The sequence below is a fragment of the Buceros rhinoceros genome, unplaced genomic scaffold (genome assembly GCF_000710305.1).
Source record: "Buceros rhinoceros silvestris isolate BGI_N320 unplaced genomic scaffold, ASM71030v1 scaffold12004, whole genome shotgun sequence".
NCBI classification, from domain to species: Eukaryota; Metazoa; Chordata; class Aves; order Bucerotiformes; family Bucerotidae; genus Buceros; species Buceros rhinoceros.
The window spans coordinates 50,363-50,619 of record NW_010410109.1 but is presented as its reverse complement, the minus strand read 5'-3'; the positions used below and the strand labels follow the sequence as shown (position 1 = coordinate 50,619).

The window sequence follows — 257 nt, the reverse complement described above, 5'->3', positions numbered from 1 at the left end:
GCTCGCCTGGGACTCCCCCCACCTCCTGCATCGGGGTGACCTGTGCTCTTATGCAAATAAGCAGGAGCTGCAGCTCTGCAGAACTTTTCCATAACTACATGAGATTTAAAAACCTGTGTGGACTTGTTTCAAAAAACCTTTAAATTGCTGTCTGAAATTCGGTATCCCCTGATAAAAGCAGGAGGGCAAATCCTTAACCAATGCAAATCAGCAGGTTTATTGGTAACAAAAGTAATTGTCATTTTAAATCACCGGAG

At 43.6% G+C, this 257-nt stretch overlaps 1 protein-coding gene across 1 annotated transcript in view; it reads left to right on the top strand.

The window, feature by feature from the left end:
• The window catches only part of REL (v-rel avian reticuloendotheliosis viral oncogene homolog), a 25,189-nt gene that overhangs the window by 6,966 nt on the left and 17,966 nt on the right, over positions 1 to 257 (top strand). The gene's annotated exons all lie outside the window — the stretch shown is intronic.